The sequence below is a fragment of the Lycorma delicatula genome, chromosome 3 (genome assembly GCF_047948215.1).
Source record: "Lycorma delicatula isolate Av1 chromosome 3, ASM4794821v1, whole genome shotgun sequence".
Classification (NCBI taxonomy): Eukaryota; Metazoa; Arthropoda; class Insecta; order Hemiptera; family Fulgoridae; genus Lycorma; species Lycorma delicatula.
This window is the reverse complement of record NC_134457.1, coordinates 15,577,974-15,599,674: the sequence shown is the minus strand read 5'-3', so window position 1 is coordinate 15,599,674 and position 21,701 is coordinate 15,577,974. Positions and strand designations below refer to the sequence as shown.

General features: G+C 34.6%; 1 long non-coding RNA gene across 1 annotated transcript; it reads left to right on the top strand.

Moving 5' to 3' along the window:
• Positions 1-376: 376 nt before the first annotated feature.
• On the top strand, positions 377-2,196 carry LOC142320854 (uncharacterized). The gene is made up of 3 exons (XR_012755492.1): positions 377-857; positions 1,265-1,344; positions 1,649-2,196. It is a non-coding gene; the product is annotated as an uncharacterized LOC142320854 (long non-coding RNA).
• The last annotated feature ends 19,505 nt before the right edge of the window (positions 2,197-21,701 follow it).

The window sequence follows — 21,701 nt, the reverse complement described above, 5'->3', positions numbered from 1 at the left end:
TTTTTACTGATAAGTTTCTATTTTTATTTTCTTCAGGCGCACAACGAAAATTCGTTATAAGCGCTCGGAAGCAATGATTCTATAATAAACAACTACAAGAAGGCAAAGTATTACGGACATATAAATTAACTTATAATATAAACCAAATAAAATTAACAATCAAAACTCGTTAATATCAAAGGCAACATAGCAAAATTCTAATATACGTATAAAGCAGTAAAAAACAGATTACAATTAATTGAAGACTGTTGGTAAAAAACATGTGCCAAAAAAACTTTTTTTATTTATTTACGGAAATTATTCTATGTAATGATGCCAGTTCAGTAGAAAATTGTATACATGCCAAAACATCTTGTAGTTGATGCTAAGAGTGCTCATATAACTGCAGTTGAATTTTTATATAGTATAACGTCATTCATTCTGTAACACCTATGTCCCTCAAAAATTGATTTTCAGTTATATCACTGGAATCAGCTTTTCAAACTCTACAAGTCTATGAAATCCCTTATGTGGTGAAAAAATTGTAACTAATGCTATAACGAGAAAATAAATCTCCTATGTAAAAACAGAATATTTCTCAACTTTAGAAACAACCTCTTATGTAACATTAATCCACATGGGGGAATTTTCCTCTATTTGATATTGTTATGAAGATGACTTAAATGGTGAACTATGTTATGTGAACCAGATGTTACTTAAGAGATTTCATGCAATCAGCTGTTATTAACCACACATGTGGTTAATGGTTTTTTGTTTTTTAGCTAGATTTAACTGTGTTTTTGAAAATATGAATAAAAGTAATCCCATTTTTAGTCGTGGGGAACTTCTTCTGAGCTTAGGAACAAGAAAATTTACTGGTAAGTTAATTTCAATTCCTTTTTAATATTATTTGTGTAATTCAATTTAAGGTTAGTATGTTCTAAATTTAGCTCATTTTCATTGATTATTTATGAAAACCATTAATGATTTAAATATGAAATTTGTGAAAATTAATTTTTCCCTAATTATGTTATTTGCATGAAGACCATTAATGATAGCATATGAAATTTGTGAAAATTAATTTTTTCCTTAATTATGTTATTTGCTTAAGGTATAGACCTATCAGCAAAATTTGTTTTAAGATTCTTTACAAATAACTTTTAGTATTCTGATTAAAAATTTGTTACGGTTACATTTTTCCTTACAACCTAAAGTATGTTATAATAGAAAATTCATTGCACATTTTTTTTGTTAATGATTTTATTGTACTATGTTCTTTTTCTAGAAACCTAAGAGGCAACAAAAGATGAATTTGTTGATGAAATTGAAACAGAAGCTAACATTGAAGCAGTCCAGACAAAACTGGTAAGTCTATGTTTAAAAGATTTTTTTAATTGCAGTCATTGCAGCCGTTTTTATACACTAAATTGAATCTATCCTTCAAGCTGATAATTTCTTGATAATTCCTTTTTTTTAGATGTGTGTTTTGCACATTTAATAACATGCTGAATGCCTTGTGTGATGATCCTATGCTATAAAGTGACCACTATAAATCAGTTAAATAATATTTGATACCTCTATCAATAAAATAAAATTCAAACATTCATAAACTTTTAGCTACCATAATTTTAACTACCATATTATTAGCTTTTATGATTTTTTCTTTCAGGTACCCAAGATCATTCCAGATCAGTTAGTTATATTGAAAGCAGCAGTAGGTGCAAATGCCAGTATAGAATTAGTTCAACAAAAGAGATCTTCTTAAAACCAGTATATTAAGTGGTCTCGCTGCCGACGGATACCGAACTGTATCCGATGTCGGTTTAACAGCCTACTTTATCAGTGAGGGGCGCTACATTGAGATGATCGATTTAATGATCACACGTCCGTTCCTCACAACGGAATTTAATGAAATGCAAACAATCAGAAATCCTATCGCTGCCGGAGCAGAGGATGAACACACTGATGCAGATTCAACTGACGATTGGGAGTAGTTATTACTGCGCCAAATCAAAGGTGTGGTAGAAAATGTTGTAAACGTGCAGTAGAGTAAATTGCCGGTCGCAAAAAAATTAAATTTGATGTGAAAGTTTCTGTTTTGTACAAATCTACATATCTTTCTATTCTAATTTAATATTATACTTGTTGATTGTTGACTAAATTTGTAAATAAATACATGTTCCATTTCAAGTTATATTATGTTTGTTAATTACTAATAAGCACGTAAATAAATATTCAACTGTAAATTTGTATATAAATGAATGTTTTATTGTAATTTATATTATGTTTGTAAATAATAAATATATTTAACTTTTAATCAGTGTTTTTTTATTTCACCTTTGATGTTGAGTGTGTGATGATGATAAAGGAATAAGGAAATAAAAAAATTACTTTTATGAAAAGTACATTTATTTTCTCTAATAGAAATACAGCAAATACTTATCTATGCTATTGAATTTTACATATAAAAAATTATTGTAATATGAGCACTTCTTGTCTCAAAAAATCTTTGAGTCCGTAATCAGTTTGTATTGCAAGCCGGTTTCTATTACAACCGCTCCACCAACAATTACATTTGACGTATAATATCGTACACACACTTAACAACAGTCTCATTTTAATATGTAACAGTTTAATTTGTATTTTTTATGTGTATATTGGTTTAGAGGTGACAACTAATATAACACACGAAACAGAATTAATTGAGGCATCACTTTTCTTGAATAGATGGAAATTAATTAAATTTCGTGTACGTAAAACGTGTATGTTAATAGTGAATTAAAATAAGTTAATAATTATTGAAGATTTGAGAGACAGAAACAACAACAAACATCATATTCCATACAGACCATACCGAATCCACTTTCCTACCGACCGAGATAGCTCTGGGGCAGAACGTCTAAGAACAATCCAGCCAAGCTCATTTTCTTTAATTCTACACAAAATAAAATTAAATGTTAAAAGTGCAGGTCCAAAATCACCTTCGGCGTCCTTTCGTTAAGACAGGACGACCCCTTAAACAAAACATTCAGCCCACTCTAAGCTCAAAGGAAACGCGTCACGAAAGATAAGATAAGCACATCGTTCCGCCGGATCCCTACCGATAAACCTCCCCGTTGGATCGGAACGCAGTCCAAAGTTCACCAAACGAATCAACGCCACCTACTAAAGTCATTTACGAATGTCTGATATTCGTAAATTAACACTACAAGAAATCAACAGCCTAGTAAATCGCCCGTTAGTTTAACTTCTAGGAAGGAAGACGAGGCAGAATATCATCAAATTTTGGAAGATTTAGTCCGTAATACAAAACCAGAAGAATCATATACTTACGAAAATTATTCGCCAGCGATGACTATTCCACCAGCTGATTTACCTCAAAGTTTACAAGACACAACAAATTATAAGCGATCTCCATCTATAAGTCAACTAACAGTTAAAACGTCTACTGGAAAAAGGAAATCATTGACTGTGCAGGAAACTTCTCAGACAAAACCTTCGACCTCGAAGAAACACGCTATTGGGGATTTACAAGAAGACTGCGCCACGCAAACCGACAGGTCCGACTCCGGAGATGACAACAGTATTAGATTTGCTAACAACATAGATACTACTGCTACCAAATTTAGAGACGAGACTATTTGAAAGTATTCATCGAACTCAGAAAATACATTAAAAAAAAATCACGAGAAAGATAACGTTGATATTGCTGGAGATTGTCCAAATATGGTGTCCACGACACCAAAAAACCAAACCGGAAACAAATCCACATCTTGCACAAACGGATCTTTAACAGATAAAGATGCAGGTGCTCGTGGACCCGCCAGTATACACAATTGGAACAATCTAGAAACATATCTGGATGTTAAACGGTAGAAGAGCTGGATTGGTGCCGTATCGTCGAGTATTTATCTTAACAGGAAGAAAATCGTATACCTGGCGCTCGGAAGGGATATCTGGGAAAATCCTAGATTGTCGTGAAACACAATAGGGATATAAACATGAAGAACCAGGGATAAGGACGAGGACGAGTAACAGGAATATGGATTACATATATATATTTTTTCTCGGATTACTGACAATAGGCAACTTTCTCCAGGATTACCACACCCGGAAAACAAGGGGATAAACACCGCGGATGTACCACGCGGACACCCCGTGACAACCCACATACTTCGAGCACATTATTCAGCCAATCTTCACCTCCGGCCTCCAAGCATATAAATACCGTGACACAGCCGACAAACAACCAGTAGTGAAAAGTATGATCAACAACGTTCTAGACTGTATATTACATGGAGTGTAATTTCGTGCAATTAAATTTCGACACTGCAATTAGTATTGAAATTGTTGTAGCACACACAAATAAACCCCATTTCATGGAGTAGTACTCTTTAGATGTTGTCGCAATGGTGTTCATTGTGATAACTAAATATATTTAATTTGTATGGAAGGGAATATAAGAAGGATATTTATTTCTTTATTATTTTTTTACCCGCCTCACCACTCTTATATCCCGGCCGTACGATAATATAAGAATATCATTATCCGATTTACGATATCGTATGTACTGTTTAGCATGTATATTTTAACTGTAACAATTATCAAAACTTATTTAAATTCGATAATAGCTATCTCTCGTATTGCTTTTAAAAATATTATATAATCTAATAAGTATTTGAAATAAACTAAATTGCTAGCATCATTTATATCTCTGATACTCAATTTATTAACATATGTAGTTTGCAGATAATAGTTCGATTAAAACTTTAATTTTATATCCTGGAAAAAGAAAAAAATGATCTTTCTAATACTTAATCATTTTTAATACAAATTTTTATGCTGGAATAAATAAACGAATAAAACTAAAAAATAAAATGTTAATATTCATATTTAAAAAATAGTTTTCAAACAGATACTCATTTTAATCAGATACAACTGAAATCTTTCGTCAACAAAATTTTAAAATATGATTTTAATTTTATATCCCCTGGAAAAGAAAAAAATAATTATCTTTCTAATCCTTATTATTTTATTTAAATAAATAAACGAACAAATAAAATTATATATTTCAATCTAATAAAATAGTGTTGTTTTTTAAAATTAACAGTTAACTGAAAATACAGAATAAAAAACAGTTTCATATAATATTACTGTACAATTCATAAGTATTAAAGTATTACGGCTATAATATATATATAAACGATTCCATTTACCACTCTATTGATATTTATTACTTTAAAATATGTAATTATTTTATTTATATATATGTAATAACATTTAATATTTTTTGTTTGGAAATTTTACAATTATATTATATATAATTATCACTAGAATTAGACAAAATATTCTTTGGTTCATATATGTATTACGTACTGATTCAAAATAATCATATACTTCATCAATATTAGGAGAAAGGTTTTCAACTGTTTCGCTCTCAATAACGTACACTACAAATTCTTCATCTGCTGATAGATCCATTTTTGAAGTGGTAGTGTATTAGTTAAACTTCACTAGTAGTACGGAAATGGGGGTAGGGCCACCGTAAATTACGTCATCCAATATGGCGGCTGTCCGCCATTTTGGAAAATAGCGAACAAAATGACGGCGGTCGGCCATCTTGGATTGTGAGGTCGGTGGTGCCGTATCCCGCAGTCTTTCCGACCTGATTTTTTAGGTCAGCCATCTTGGATTGTGACGTTGGTGGCACCGTAGCCCACAGTCTTTCCAACCTGTTTTTTAGGGCGTTCCTCGAGGATAATCCTGGTCGCCGTAGATCGTGCACCGGGAGGCGGCGCAATCTTTCCAACCTGTTTTTTTAGGACGTACCTCGAGGATAATCCTGGTCGTCCAGGCGACGGCGTCGGGATGCGTCGCCGGCCGAGAGGTTCTCGTCGTAGATCGTGCACCGGGAGGCGGTGTCTTCTGCGTGTGTATTTGCGTGCGTGCGTCAGCGGAGCGACGTGTGGAGAGATGTTTACCGTGCGGGATGCGGCGCTCGACTGACGAACCGTCCGGCCTACGCGTGACTCTCTTGAACAGGAAACAGCTGCCTATCACCCCTCACATCCGCTGGATTCCGATAAAACAGGAAAAAACTTGCTTATCTATTGACCACACACATCCGCTCAATTTTTTTTTAAATTATACATATACTATCGGTTCACACATACTTGCTTATCTGTTAATAAAAAAATAAATAAATAAATGGTTGCATTTCCACACAACCTAGGAGGTAGCAACCGCGGCGCATTGAGAATTTTTTTAACGAGTGATCTCTCCGCTAGAGGTCTACAAAACACTCGACTATATATCTTAAGAAACGTCTTCATGATACTTCTTTACAAGACCGGGATGTTATGAACGACAAATGCAGATGATGAAAAATGATAAACTTGCACAAGAAAGCACATGTATGTGAAACAAAAAAATCCCAAGATAACTCTCTAATTTATGTATGCGAAACCTGCCTTCTTGCGCAAATTTATCACTACTCATCATCTGCGTTTGTCGTTTATAACATCACGCTCTTGAAAAGAAGTAAAGAAATAATGTTTCGCATACATAAACGTAATATTGCAAACTTGCAAGCATATGTCTATCGCACCACTTCCTTCTATTTTGAAAATACCTAAAAATCTGTTAAACACTCTCCTCACCATTTGTAACACAATTGATAGTGGATTAATCCAATATCATATCATATCATGTCACGGGCCTTGGAACCATTGCATACAGTAAACGTAAATAAATATCGTTTTAAAACAATAGTTAGTTACGACTTATTGTATGGGGGTTTAAAGTGTTTTTGTTTTGTGTATGTGTATAATTTTGTGTTGTTTGTGTACTTTTTTTTTTTTTTGGGCGAAAAACGAATGGTCGTTATCATCGCCCGGAGAATCGATAAATAAATAAAAGTAATTAAAACTTAAACTACTATCACAGGAAATCAAATCCGGAATGGGTGTAAAAGGCCCATTCTCGGATAACAGAAATACTAACATGTAACTTAAAACTAACTACTATGTTAAAAAACTATCATATTAAAACTAAATAAAACTTAAAATTAAAGAAGGAGATAAAACTTACAACTAATATCACAAAAATCTTACAACTAATATCACAGTCAGTTTTTAAAATATTAAAAAATAACTTATAAAATTTAACAAATTCCGATAAGGAGTGTAAAAGGCCTAAAATCCTAATCGGATAAAAATATCAACCATTCAGAGAAAAAAAATATAATAAAAAAAATAAACTTATTAAAAAACTAAAAGTATTAAAAAATATAAGCAACAGTATTAAATTTTTTGTGTTAACCCTATACTACGTAAAAACATAAACATCCGGTTTAAAACCTCCTTATCATCACGCAAGATACCACGGATGTTACTAGGTAATTTAAATTTACGACGCAATGCCGCATAACATATGCAGTCCACGAGTATGTGGCGCACAGTCACGCGGCAGTTGCATCTTGCGCATAAAGGTGGTTGTCCTCTTGTAAACAGGTACTCGTGTGTGACTCTCGTGTGTCCTATTCGCAATCGACAGAGAACTACTTCCTCACGCCGGGGTTTTCTGTATGAGGAGTTCCATGGTAACACAGAATCTTTAATCTGACGGAGTTTATTATCAACGGTAGCTGTCCAATCACCTTGCCACCTTGTTTTTAATAATTGTTTTACATAGTTAATGAAATCAGAAGTAGCAACTCGGGTGGTGAAAGGAGGCTGGTTACATGCTTCTTTGGCAGCGGAATCTGCATGTTCATTACCTGGAATCCCTACGTGGCTAGGGACCCAGCAAAAACTTAATTCTGTGTTGCGATTATTCAGCTCGGCGATTGCGTTGTAAATTTCAATGAGGATAGGATGTTTAGAATAAAAGTTTTTTAAGGCTTGGAGAGCACTACACGAGTCACTGCAAATAAGAATTTTTCTATATTTAGGGTTAATGATGTTTAGAGCCTTATTTATAGCATATAGTTCAGCGGTAAACACACTCGTAATACTGGGGAGACCAAACATATAAGTTTTCTCATTGACAACAAAAGCACACCCAACTGTATCGTTTTGTTTCGACCCATCAGTGTATACAACCGCGTCTGGTTTCGTCTTGGAGAGAACACACTGAAACATCTGCTGAAAGACGATAGATGGTGTTGATTGTTTATTATATGTAGTCAGGTCAAAATTAAAATTTATGAGGTTTATTCTCCATGGAGGATATGAGCAAGGGGACATAGGAAAGAATGACGGTTTGTCAACATTTATATGCTGCAGCAGACGCCAGGTACGGACACCTACAGGTGCAGTACGACGTGGATGATCCTCATACTTTCCTAGATTAGGATTTCTAAAGACTGACTCAAGAACCGGGTGATTTGGCTGTCCTCTGAGACGAGCAAAATAAGATAATAAGAGCTGGTCTCGTCTATCCCAAAGTGATGGTTCACCACAGTCTACAAGTAAGCTTGCGACAGGACTTGATCTAAACGCGCCTGTGGCAAGCCGAAGGAAAGCATGATGTACACTATCCAGCATTTTAAGCACGCTTTGACGAGCTGAAGAGTAGGCCACACAACCGTAATCTAAACGGGAGCGAACAAAGGAATAGTAAAAACGTATCATACATGATCTATCGGCTCCCCAGTTGGTGTTAGTAAGGAATCGCATCATATCTAGAATTTTGGAACATTTTGTTTTCAATTCTTTTAAATGTTTGACCCAAGTAAGACGGCTATCAAAAAATAAACCTAAAAACTTGACGTAATTAGAGATAGTAATAGTCTCTCCGTTCAGGAAAATTTGCGGAATAGAAGGGTTTCGTAGCCGAGAAAAAACTACACATTTTGTTTTTTCGGATGAAAATGTGAAACCAGTAATCCTGGACCAAGCTTCAAGGTGAGATATAGTGTTCTGCAGTAGTCTCTCTGCTATAGGTGCCGAACGGCTTGCAATGTAGATAGCAATGTCGTCAGCAAATAGAGAGCATGATTCAGGAGCCTGAACACATTTGGTAATATCGTTTATGGCTACAGAAAATAAGGTGGCACTTTATACACTACCTTGGGGCACTCCAATATATTATTATATATTATATTACGTTGTATTATGCACTTCGGATAAGTGGTCTGTCCGACCGTGTACCGTTTGGGGCAACTTATTTGCAGTCTCGTTGGCCTCCAGCGCATATTTACCATCAACGAAGCTGCTAAAGTTCTGTACAAAAGAAGAACCGTTAAGTGCCTTATCTTCGATCTATTTAAAGTTAGAGACACAGGAGATTGTGCTGGACTGGTTCGAAGGGTTGTGGAAAACATCTTTAGAAGGCAGAAGTATGGAGGAACCGACACATCAGGGTCCGTCGTCATCTTTGCTCCACACGACGACGGAGAATACAGCCATGTCCACTTCATCCACGAATGTTCTTAAATCGAATCCCGTAGTCGATGTAATGTCGCACGACTGGATCCTGGGCAAAGAGGAGGTAACACTCGCCGAAATAGGGCGTATCATAAACTCACGTACGGCGACTGGAGGAATATCCTCAACTATTTATCTCGAGGAAGCCGACAAATACTTTTCGGCTACACGGGAAATGAGTGGTGGCGACTATCTGTTGGATCTCAGATGCTACCCGATCAAGGAGATCTTGAACATGAAACCACAAGACTGGTGGCGTGTAGCCTCATTGAGGGCGAAAGTCCCAGTGCTCAGGGTGGACCTGATGATGAAGCTGTTATTCCAGTACTGCCAAAAACGTCTCAAAGAGCACCTTCTCGACGAGAAGTGCAAAATAAAGCACGGTTCGAAGAGATAGTCGTGCTCTTAAAGAAGGCGTGCTGTGTCCCACTTGAAAATATTACAAAGACCGAACTATGGTACAACAGTAATATTTCAATGTCAATTTACAAACAGTCGCCGTTAATAGATATGGCCATCACCTATGTAAAGTCGGAAATAGGAAAATATACTGTTTATGATTTTTGTAAGTTGCATAAACAGAGTAACCCTTTATTTGAGTATACGGATTATGAAACTATTGAAAATACATATCTTTCACTTTATGATTCAATTGAAATTATTTTAATGTTGTTAAAACACCAATGTAAAACTAGAAAAAACGTTTATATCTTTTTAAAATATTTAACTTCATTTTTGAATAAAAAAACTGGAAAATTAAATACCATATGATTGAAGGGTCCTCCCAATTCTGGAAAGAATTTCTTTGATTGCCTGTCTGGGTTCCTATGGAACGTAGGGCATCTTCAAAACCCTACAAGAAGTGAAAGATTTGCATTTCAAAACTGTGTGGGACGGCGCCTTATAGTGTGGAATGAGGCTCGTCTTGACCCAGCATATTACACAGATATCCTTGCCCTATTAGCGGGTGATACCTTCTCGGCTAATATCAAAATGAAGCAACCAGAGATAGTGACGAAGACCCCTGTAATTGTAATGAGTAACAACAATGTGTTACCAACAGAAGAGAATTTTACGAGGAGATACAAAAAATTTATGTGGACCTACTATTCAAAGTTAGAAGACTATAAGTCAAAAAAGCCAAACCCAATATGTTTTTCTGTAATATTTGACTACTTTAATAAATATAATTTGTATAATAGGGATCTCATAATAGAAAGGTTTAACAAACATTTATATATGTTTTAAATATTTTATTTTATATCAATTGTTTTATTTTATTATTGTTATTTGTATTAATCTATATTTTGTTTGTTTCAGATATCTGCAGTTTTTATTATTTTATTTAATATGTATTATGTATTTATGTAAATAATCTTTGTAACACTCGACACGAGTGCTTTTATCTATTATCTTAGAGTCAAGGTTATTATATGGTATAATCAGTAAATAAATATATATTTGTTCTATTTAAAAATACACGTTTTATTTTCTTTCATTTTGAACATAATAATCATTTTCACTTACAGCTAAATCATTATTTATAACAACTTGTTGAATATAATTAGAAATATTATCAACAGTAGTGTCTCTATCACCATATCTCCAATATTTTTTAAATAAACGTAAAGCATAATTAAACAGTTCATTCGGAATATTTATATTCCGTGTGTGAATAAAATTTTTAAAAATCCTTTTTTCCCTCTTATATGTTTTTTACAGGTCTATTAGAGAGATTTAAAAAATACTGTTTTATCAAAACACTGTTCAGTCTCTAGTCACATTATTTAAGAACGTTATAAAAAGGCTTACCTTCCGGGTGAAAACATTACAGTAGATGAAGGGATGTGTAAATTTCGTGGAAGGCTGTATTTCAAACAATACATGCCTAAAAAGCCTAGTAAATATGACATAAAATTATTCATGCTTTCAGAGTCTAGTAGTGGTTACATTTGGAATTTTGAAATATACAATGGACAAAGTAACACTGCCATTGAACTAATTAAAAAACTGCTAGGCTCTTTGGCAAATAATGAGCGTACGTTATATACAGATAGGTTTTATACTAGCCCAGCATTAGCTGGAGAGTTAGAAAAACTGAAAACCGGTTTAGTAGGCACCACTCTCAAAAACAGAAAAGGCATGTTACAAGCTGTAAAACAAAAGACTAAACTCCAGCGTGGTCAGCAAGTCTTCCGTCGAAATAATAATATTCTTGCGTTGCGCTGGAGAGACAAGCGTGATGTTTTCATGATCTCCACAAGACAAAGCAGAGATGGTTACATACAAAGACAGGTTTGGAAGAAATGTAACTAAACCAACTTGTGTAGTCAGCTACAATAAAAATAAATTTGGAGTGGATTTGTCAGATCAAATGATGTCGTACGGAGCTTATGAACATAGGTCTGTCAAGTGGTGGAGGAAACTGACCTTCCATATGATCCTTATGGCTGTAGTAAATTCTTGTATACTGTACAGCCACGTTACAAAGAAAGAAATTAGTACCAGCCAGTTCATAAAAAGGTTATAAAGGATCCGCCACGGGAAACGGACGTTTTTAAGTTGGTATTACGCATCCGGTAGGAGTTAGAGAGGGGAGCCAAGGCCGGCGCGTCACTCGTCTGACCTTGCAGTTTATGCTTGTTCATTGTTTAGTTGCCATCATGCCTCTTTAGAATGTAGAGCATCGCGTTTTCGTGTATGACAGTTTTGTGCGGAGCGGCGAATCAGTTACGGAAGTTCAACGTCTCTTTCGTCGAAGGTTTAACGTTCCTCGGCATGGAGATATACCGAGCCGGAACACCATTTTGCGATGGGTTAATGCCCTTCGTAGTGGAGGTAGTCTAATGAAAGGCAGCCACCGGGACCAAGTCGCACAGTTCGAACTCCGGAGAACGTGGAACGTATAAGACAGGCTGTTTTAACTAGTCCAAGACGTTCAGTTTGTAGGCATTCTGCAGCACTACGAATATCCAATAGTTCAGTGCGGCGAATTCTACACCGAGATTTAGGTTTTCACCCTTATAAAATGTCAGTTGTGCACAAGTTAACAGAGGGTGACTACCCACAACGTGCAGCTTTTGCTGAAGCGATGCTCCAAATTTTGAAAGATGAGCCCAATGCGATTTTGATAATGAGCGACGAGGCTCATTTTCATCTCAATGGTGTTGTGAATCGTCAAAACTTTCGATACTGGGCCTGTGAAAATCCACGCACTTTACATGAATTACCATTACACATCCCCAAAGTTACGGTGTGGTGCGGCGTCGGGAAATTTGGTATCATGGGGCCCTACTTTTTTGAGGAAAACGGGAACACTGTAACCGTAACAGCTGATCGTTACGTAAATATGGTGAAAACATTCTTGAAAACTGAGCTGAGACGAATCAATCTGCCAGATGTTTATTTTCAACAGGATGGAGCTACGGCCCATACTGCCAGAGTGTCGAAGGCTGCTGTTAGACAAATGTTCCCTAATCGCGTTATCTCCAGATTCGGTGATCGGCATTGGCCCCCTCGCTCACCAGACCTTTCGATGTGTGAATTTTTCTTGTGGGAGTATTTAAAGTGTTTGGTGTATGAAACCACACCTCGTACATTGGCCTAACTGCGACAAGCGATAGAGCAGAACATCGCTTAGATCGATCGTCAACTATTGGAGAGTGGAGGCCAACTTCAGAGAGCATCTCCACATTTGTCAGCGTGAAAATGGACACCATTTTAACGATATTATTTTTCGTACATAGGCAAGTCAAACTGCATATTCTCAGAAACTTATTTCTGCCAATAAATTATTTTTTAACCTTAAAATAGTGGAGCTGAGTCGACTTGCTACAGGAAAACACTTTCTAGAGAAAATTCCAGTGCCACCAGGAAAAAAAGGTGTCACGAGAATGTGCAAGGTTTGCTCTGGAAAAGGGAAGAAAGAAAATGGGAAAGTGACAAGAAAGGATACATCATTTCACTGTTGTGAATGCAAAATCGCTTTACGTAAAGATCCTCGTTTTAAAACTTTTCATTAAAATAATTACCTGTAAATTAAATTTTTTGTTTTTAAATTTTTTAAAAAGAAAAACTATTTTGGTGTAGGCCTACTGTCATTTTAATAAATATTAGTGTTAGTGATAGTGTAAGTGTGAACCGAATGTAAAAAAAATGTTTATTTAAAAACAGGCTTTCAAAAATCTGCTATATCTTTTTATTCATAAATGGTAGAAGTATATATTATATATCATTTGAAACTAGAAGATTTGAGGTTTACAGTCATGCAAGTACCAATTTTCTATTATTTTTAGTTCTAAATTTACGAAGTTACAAATATAACAGTCACATCTGGGGGGTATCTAAAATTTCATCTGGTTATAACTCTGGAACCAATGAAACTAAGTACATATATATATATAGAGAGAGAGAGAGAGAGAGAGAGAGAGAGAGAGCTTTTCAACGATATATATATATAAGCCGGCTCACCACTAGTCAGGTCACTAGGCAGCCTCTCGCTGTGTTTTTCTCTCAGTCTGTCTCAGACCAATCTTTGACCATCTGTCTCTCTCTCTCTCGTATAGTGTGGTTATATTCATCGCCTTTGTGCATTCATTAACGTGTTCGCACTAGAAACTTTGTTTTTATGTGTTATACAATCAATATTGGACCTATACTTATGTCGATCTTACAGAAGTATATATATATATATATCGTTGAAAAGCTCTCAATGAGGGCTTATTATTGGAGTTACGAAAAACTCCAATATCCTATTTTTTTTGGATTTTGGGCTTTTTTGGACACTTCGTTCAGTCGATTGCAATAAGAAGGGAGTTGCACAACTAGATGTCCTAAATTCAATATTTCAACATCCTACGACTAATTATTTTTGAGTAATGCGAGATACGTACATACAGACGTTACGCTGAATTTAGTCAAAATGGATATTTCCGTTGAAATCTGAAAACCGAAATTTTTCGCGACCACAATACTTCCTTTACTTTGTACAAGGAACTAAAAATGATTAACATACAATAATTAATAAATAACAGTCATCAGTTTTGAATTATTACTATTCGATGTTTTCAGTTGCGATAGTAGCTCGTCGCTTTTCATTCTTTAGTTCTATTCTCGTTGTGGGCGAACATTAATATTTTTTTTTAAATGGTAACTCCTGATCTGTAGCTATTTTACTGCAATGGTGTATCTCCAGTTTATTTACATAGACAGGTAAAGACTGCTTGTAGATTGTTCTGTTGTAAAAATGAATAATTTAAAGGAAATGCTTATTGATAGTAATTTGAATACCGAGTGTAGCGACTTTAAAGGAAACGACAGTGAAGATCCGGATCCAGATTTTGATATTTCTACAGGTACGTTTGCATTTAATATATTAACAATGTAAACTGTATACCTATAAGACTATGTTAACTCTTTGCGCTCGGTTTTTTAACACAAAAAGTGAACAGTGCCATTATTCATTTCAGCTCGCGTTTAACTATGTGAACTGGCATCTCAACTCTCCAGTCCAGTACAACTGGACAACACTAAAATGCTCGAAGCCCCCGTCCACTTGAACTGGACAACGACAGACTAAAATACTTTACTCTTTAGTAAATTTCCTTTTGTTCTGTACTGGAACCGGGTGAAAACATATGAAAGTACTAAAAATAGGATTCGTTTTTTTTTATATTTCCGTTATCAACAACGTGTTAGCAGTGATAGTGGGGACAACAGTTGCACTCTCGGAGTACTTTCCTTCTCTCATAATTTTTAATAAGTCTATTTATTTATCATGACTGACGGAAATCTTCTTCCTATTGAAATAATCAATGCATTGGAAGAAGATATATCCGGCTATGAAAGCTCTGAAGACAGCGATTATGGTTACAATATTGAAGACAGTGACCACGGCTGTAACATTAATAGTAGTTAAGCGACAACTCTTGCAAACAGGTTTGCAAGACAAAAAATTGTTAAAAGTACACAGTTACAGAAGAGATCAATGTGGCATTCATTCACTGATGTTACACTGGAAGAATTCAAGGCCTTTTTAGGTGTTATTAATATGGGGGTGAATCCGAAAACAGACATACATGAATATTTTTCAAATGATTGGAGTGAGTACTTCCAATTTTTTTACAATTTTATAACATTTTTTGGATCCTTCCAAAAAATTTGGAAGGATCTTCATTTGAATCCTCCAACACAGGGGCTCTGTACATGGGATTCTGTCTATAACAGGAAAAGTCAGAAATGTGGTTAAGTATCTTGATGAGAAATTTAGAGAATATTATTGTCCATCCAAGAATGTTAGCCTAGACGAAAGCACAATTCGCTTAAAGAAAGGTTGTGTTTAGTGTATAAGGAAAGTCCCACTAACGGGGGATTAAATTGACGTCCTATCAGATGAAATAAATGGTTACGTTTGTGATGTGGAACCGTGTAGGGTAGTGTCACGAAAAACTTCCTTATCAGGCCGGACTTACTAACCACAAGATTAGTTTTAACTCTCATTAACAAGTTACAGCTGACGTTTGGAAACATTGAGGGCCTTCACGTGTTTATGGACCGATATTATAATAGTATAGAATTGGCAAAAGAACTTCTTAAAATGAACATTCACTCGACTGGAACCATCAACAGGGGGAAAAAGGGGTTGCGCTTTTGGCTGTGAAAAATAAACCAAAAAAAAAAATGAAACGGGGAGATATCAATGCATACAGGAAGACAAGGCTTCAGTATTGCAGTGGAAGGATAAACGATCAGTGATAATGACAACATTTTATAAGAGAGCAACAGAAGTGCGGAGAATCATAAAAGGAGGGGTTGAAGAAAAAATCCAGAAACCCACGGTCCTGTACAGATACAATGACTATATGGGAGATGTAGACATCGCTGATCACTACATAGCTTCATATAGTTTTACAAGAAAGAGTCTAACATGGTGGGGAAATTTTTTTTTGGTCGCTGGAAGTTTTTATTGTAAACGCTTTTATCCTCTTCAACACTAACAGGCCCCCTGGTAATAAACCTACTCGTCACCGTAAGTTTAGACAGACTTCTGAAGCAGTTGGTGGGAGGTGTACGCAAAACGAAAAAGCGAGGAAGACCGTCTGACTACGATAGAGAAGAACGCTTGAACAAACTTCATTGTATTTATCCACTACTGGATAAATACAATGCTGGGATTCGACCCAAGTTACACAAAAGACTGTCGTTTGTAGCGATAGAAAAACCCCGACGCAGAAAACGAACAAAATTCTATTGCGAAACTTTACGATGTAAACCTGGACTGCATCCTGGTAATTGTTTTCACGTTTATCAATCCCTAAAAGCAATTTCGTAAGCTAATTCTAGGTTTTTTAAAGAGATAAGAACACAAATTAACTATATTTTTTATTAGTACAATACACCAGTTTTTATTGGTATATTTAATTTAGCGTTCATAATTGTATACAACACTTTTACCGTAGGCATGTCCAAAAATTAGTATATTTACTTGTAAGCGTATTCAGTTTTTTCTAAACTTGTACTATATTTTCTAATTAATTTTTATATAATCCTGAACAACTTATTTACAACTATTTAACTTTGTGAAAAATGAAGATTTACTAAGTAAAACTTTAGTTAATGGGCCGTAATACATTTTTTTTTTCTTTCATATTTGTTTTATTATGTAAATATTTAAATTACTTTCAGCAACATTTTATTAAGATAAAAATCAATTTTTAGTTCTTTCTAAGAAGTTATAAAAATTATAAATGCTCTGTTGAAAGGGGTGTGAGAACAAAGTGAAACTACATGTCCCTTCCTCAGGCCAAAGAAAACTAACTAATGTTTTAGCCAAATGGAACACCTTTTTAATGACCACTCTAGTCAAACCCTTATTACATAACGTAAACAAATTCTCCCTCTATGCACAAGCCATACTGCTGTGTCACTGAACCTGCATTGCTTACGGATAATGCACGCTCTTATAATTCTATTGACCAGCTACTAGTGTTTTTTATTAATAGGCTTAATGTTTTCTTTACCTTAAATTTTTTTTTTTAAATATATACAAAGAGTTTTGTTAAATTTTTTACGTAATAAATGTATTGTAATATAATAATAGAAACTATTAAGTGTTAATTTTTACTTTTAATACTATTAATTATATAATGTTGGTATTAAAGATAGCTAACCATATCTTAATCCATTACAGCTTATTTTTTCTAATCTATTGAGGGTTTTTCAATATTATTATTCATTAAATAATTAAAAAAGTCAAATTATTTAAATCTTGTATTGATAATGCTTAACCCAAAGTTATAAATAAACCACTTTATATTCTAGTTTCTTTCGATTTTTGCCCCTTATATCGTTTTAAAAAATTAGTTAAGAAATAAATTAAATTTTTAATTAGTTAAAATAAATTAAGTGAATAAGATTCACCAAAAAATAAAGAAGCAAAGAAATTGAGACTGTAAAGGTTTAAAATAAAACAGTTATCAGCGACATAAATTAAATAAGAAATGTAAAATCTGCGAAAAAAACTGGGTTTTAAGCTAAGCAAGCGCTTCGTTGCAAAATTAATACAATTTTCCGTGGTTCTATTTCAATGGAATTGCAATATTATTTTGTTAAATACATAAAGTCAAACCGATCTTAAAATCAATTAAAATTAATTCAGAGCTGTAGAGGAATCGTGGGAGATTTTTATACGACCCTGTAGGTAAAAACCGACATGTTCAGTAGAGCTGAACAGGAGATACGAGGCCGATCACGGGCGAAAAACTACTGAGCAAACAAATCCGCCATGTCCAGTGATACTAGACAAGAGAACGCAAAGGGCTAATGTCAACTATTTCACATAATCTTATGATTAATTTCATCGGTGAATTTTCTACGGTTACCTAAACTTTAGAGCCTTAGTTCAAAAATACATAAAAACTGGAGTCAGACCACCATTAACACTGGGCGTATGGATGTATGGCATACCTTCGGCGTTGCCCATCGCCGTATCCTATGGACGTATCTTATACGTTCTCACAGCCCGTTTATGTGCTGAACCCATCGTATGTTTTACGTCCGTACGAATCTATTATTTACATTCGGTACAGTTAGTTTCAAATTATGACACTTGTAGCAGCAGTAATTACAAACTTCAATCTTTATGAGTTTTTGTTATCCGTCAGCTGATTTTGCTGCTGCTTTGTTTTGTTCGTTCGGCCTCAAAAATACATCTTGTTCAGAATGAAATGAAATAATCAATCGCATGTACTGAACTTTGAAAAAGACAATGAAATAAAAGTCCCAATTGATGAAACATCTACAGAATTTGAATCTTTTCCCCATTTTCTTCACAATATATTTCTAAAAGTAAAAACAGATACGCGAATGAAACAAATGAAAATTACGCACGCAGGTCAAAATCAAACCTAATTCGTCATTTAGCAAATGGGTCTCCGTAAAGCTTCACGAGTTATACCACTTTTTTTGCAATTATTCTACATGAGCTTGGCGCAGAAACCCACACTTGAAGATTACTGGTCTGAAGACCCTGTTTTGTCAACATTTTCGAGCAAATTTATGCTACGAGATAGATTCTTCAGTCTATTTAGGATGCTTCATCTGAACGATAATTCCACATGGATTGCACCGCAATGAACCCGGACACGATCCTTTACATAAAATCAATTCAGTATGGGACTTTTACACACAATGGAGAACTGTGAAGTATCCCTCACGCAATTTGACAATAGATGAAGAAATATGCCCATTTCGAGGATATTTCGGATTCCGCGTGTACATAAAAAATAAGCCAGAAAAATACGGTGTCAAATTTCACATTTTAAATAATTCGAAAACAGGATATATGTGCAATACTAAAATATATACAGGCTCACAACAAAATGTAGACAATTCAGTCAAAACTCTTATGCTACGAGTTTGTAACACATTACCTGGGGCAGGGTCATGTTATTTACACAGATCGATTTTACACCAGTCCACTCGTTTATGATGAATTGTGGAAAAAAAACTTTTGCTCTAGACTGTTATGAAAAATAGACCTACATTTCTGAAAGATTTAGTAAATCTGAAATTGAAAAAAGGAAAAGTTTATTTCGAAGGAAAGGTCACCATTTTGCTTTGAAGTGGAAAGATTAGAAGAGGGATGTCTACATGCTATCTACAAAGCATACAATGACTACTACATCTGTTCCCGTTAGGTCGAGAAATGGAGTGATAGAAATTGTGAAGCTAGACGCCATATTGGGTTACAATAAGAATAAAACTGGAGTCAATAGAGGTGACAAGCATCTAAGCTTTGTTACTATCCGTTTCATCGGAAATCCTTCAAGCGGTGGAAAAAGTTTTTCCACATTTTTCTGTTAATTCTAAAATAGTTTACGGTTTGAGTAGAACTAACAAAAGTTATTCATTAGCTACATTTATATCTAATTTGGCAAAACAATTTGTAGACCGCGCTGGCATCGAGCTAAATCAGTCAACCAAACACTTCTAGTGTAAACCGGTTAGCAGCATGCCAATTTCCTAAAAAATTACCAGCCACAGCAAATAATATAAAATCAGTGAAGAGATGTAAAGTTTGCATTGAAAAAGGGAGGCTGAAAGTATGGAAGAGAATGAGGTATTATTCCAGACCATGGTCTATGTGGTATTACTGGCCATGATTTTAGACGTTGACAAAGATATTTCGCTGTAAATAGTAGATGTTAGGATATTTTAAATAATTCATAAACAATATTATGTACGGAGTGAAACTTTTCAAAAATGTATAAAAATATACAATTTCTTTCCAATATTGACATGAAATACATCATTAGAAACAGGAAGGTTCAAAGTAAAGGGCAACACAACATATAAAAGAGTAAGTACAAAGTTATTGTTAGAATCATTTTTTGAAAAATGCCAAATTCACTAGGATTGAGGATTAAACCACATAAAAATCACACAGGCCCGAATGTGTTAAAATAAGCCCTTTATAATCTTATTTTTTCTTCCCTAAATGACCAATTATGATTTGACTTTCATTGATAATGAATAGCAGAGGAATTTTGAAATGTGTAAAAATTATGTTGAATATTATGACTTTGTATCGAGTGATGTGAAGTAAGAAGAAATTAATGTTACAAAAGTACTTAAATATTAAATACTAACCACAATAAAAATAACTACTCTGGAATTTTTCGGCACCGGCACAAAATAAACTAAAATCCACAAGTTGCAGTATAATAAAAGTAAGAATTTCAACACTGCCATTGTGAATAAAAATCAGTAATTACTGGACAAGTATAACAAATATTAATTAAGTATAACAAATACTGCAATCTTTGTGAATAAACATTTGCTATTACCGATCGGTAACTGCTGAAAGAAATCAGTAGTTGCATGTAGTGTACCGAAGTATATTCAGTATTTACTTATATGATTCACTTCTCACAGACCTGTGTCAACATGTTCATTCTAAGCTGATCTGGTACCACCTTTTAGTTGGTATGAAAATTCAGTGGATTTTTGTTGCTCGAGTTATTCAAATTTGTAATTAATTCATCCTGCTCAGCCAAAATTGTCAGAGCGATAGCAAAACACGTGAGAGTAGTGAAACTCAGTTTGATATATCAAAGGCTGAACTCAGTAAAGCTGCATTTATTAATGCTCTTAAGAAGAATTCAGTTGTATTGAACAAGTCATTAAACTCAAAAATACAAGTAGTTTCCTCAAAAGAACAGGTCTGGAAAAAAATAAGAACTGAAGATGAGAAAAGTATTGGCGAAACAATCTCCTTTGAAAAACTTAAGAGATCTTAAATAACCTAAAAACAGAAATAAAATAAAAGATCGACGAAAAAGCTGGTAACAAAAGTATCAATATTAAAATATGGGATAAAGATTTCAATGAACTGCTAGAAAAATATGAGAACCCAACTGTAAATAAAATACCTGGTCTGATTACAGTAGTCATTGTCACAAAACAGCCAACAAGTGACACTAGCATTGCACACAAAGAAACATCACCTTCAAATAGCATGTCGCCTGAAAGTACCGACCAACTTTCAGACTCTGCAAGAGCAATCCAGAAAAGAAAACAAAATAGTTTAGAGACAGATGAATCGGCTGCTTTGTCCACTGCTGAATTACAGCGACTTGTTCTTATCGAACTGGCCTTGATAAGAACCCAACAAAAAGAAACAGACTTGAAACTGGAACAATTGCAGAATGAAATAAAAAACAAGAAACTCAAGCAACACATGGAGAAGGATATGTCTGTAAGAACTTCTTGTCCTGAATGAACTTAATAAATGTT